A 2,047-nucleotide genomic window follows, 5' to 3' on the forward strand; every position below is an offset into this window, starting at 1 on the left:
CACGTAGACATTTGATACAGGCGGAGTCAGCGAGTGGCGGTAGACAAGCGAGCGCGCGAGGGGCAACGTAAGCGACAAGAGGCGATCGCGCGCGACGAAGGAGCGAGCGAGCGAGCTTTTTCTTTACAGCTTTTTTCTTTATAGCCTCGCTCGCTCCTCGTCGTTCGCGCTCGTTCGCTTTCGTCGCGCTCGCTCGCCTCTTGTCGCTTGCGTTCGCTCACTCCCTCGTCGGCGGTTCGCCTCTTATCGCTTACGTTGCCTCTCGCCGGCGCGCGCTCGCCTAACCACCACTCGCTGACTCCGCCTGTATCAAATGTCTACGTGCTTACTGCGGCCGCCCTCCGTCTCTACGCGCTCGTTGGCTCACATGTTTTAATTAATAACTGGTAACTATTGCCAATTGACATTATGGTACATAACTTTTCTTCTCGGCTACACCCAATCTATCTCCAACTTTCGTCTGGCATGGTCAGCTATCAAACCCTGTAATAGGCTGCCCTAACTGTACGCTCGATGTAAATTCTCGCTGCACATTGCCTTGTATCGTGTCGGCGACGGCCTTGTTTCGTCCTCTTCGCTGTTGTGACGGCAAACTTGTTGTCGCTCGCTGTGACGAAACGACGACGCGGTGTCGTTGACGCCATACTGCACTGCTCCTTCTATTTTTGGGTGACAGACGCAATGAAAAATGTCGGCAATTTAACAATAACTGTTCGGCGATATCGAGCTTTTCTTATAACTGCATGATAACACGGCTTCCTTTTTTAGAAAGAGATAAAATGTGATCGCCTAAGCGTCACATTGTCGCGCCGAACAGATGCTATCAAGTTGAGGCGTTTCAGTCAAGATTTCACATTGGCCGTTGTAAAGGCTTAGGGTTTAGGTATCTCCTAATCTAATCTTAACCTAACCTAACCTAACCTAACACTGAGCGGATCGCTTGAAATGACCTGAAAAGTAATTTGAAGATCCGAGCGAAACGTATCGTCTTTCAGTTTAAATACGTGCACAAGGGTGAAATTCGGTCACATCCAAACGTTCTCTCGAAGGACTCGGGTCACTTCGAAACAAGATAGCAATCGCGAGTGTCGAATACGAGTTGCGCGTACGTGTCAGTCTGACACTTTAAGTTTAGTCTGACAGACTGTTTAATAATTTGTTATAAAAAATGTTTGTTCCCGTGCAACGCCGAAAACAAATCGTTGGTGCCGTTACGTTTTCAATGTGCGAAGGACACAGTAACGTCTTCGATAAAACAGACGTATCAGCCAGGGCCCGATGGATATGCGAACATCACGGCGATTACGTGCAACGAGCGTACAAGCGCATAAGTGAACAATTGAGTGAGTTAAATAATAAACTTAATATTCGCTATGAAATGTTAACACATTTCTTGCAAGAAGACTTCGACGATTTTCGTGACATATCGATGGAGATTCACGATTGCAACGTGTGCAAAATAGTAAATAACTTCAGTTCCAACTTGAAGCATATTAAAATGCACAATGATACAACACCCGTTATATTAAACGGCGACGTCGAAGCGGCCAGGAAAGTAGGCGCTCTCGTGACAAGTGAAATTGTGAATGTGAAACTGTTGTTACTTTTGACCACAAAACAGTTCCAGCCTCAATCAACAACAAAGCGCCGCAAGAACAAGCGAACTGCAATCTGCCAAACATCATGAATATACAACATTCAGAAAAGATATGTTATCGGGGACATGATGGCAATTTCGTGTTTTCTGAAAATAAAACAGAAAATAATGTAACGGCGGTCGAAAAAATCACATCAGTGACTATCGTGGGGGTCGATACGGTTGACAATTTAGATAAATTTGAAAATATTACCAATGTGGATGCGTCGATTCAAGAAGTCGCTATTGAAGCGGTGACGCCAAGCAGTGACCAACAGAATGACGTTAATCCGACGATATGCTCGACTCTACCGACTCGAAGTCTGCCGCATGCTTAAATGATATGTTGACTGATAACATATCTATTTTGCTGAAGCGCGACGCGCACGGATTTCGGATCGCTTCGCAGAA

The sequence above is a fragment of the Harpegnathos saltator genome, unplaced genomic scaffold (genome assembly GCF_003227715.2).
Source record: "Harpegnathos saltator strain DR-91 unplaced genomic scaffold, Hsal_v8.6 scaffold264, whole genome shotgun sequence".
NCBI lineage: Eukaryota > Metazoa > Arthropoda > Insecta > Hymenoptera > Formicidae > Harpegnathos > Harpegnathos saltator.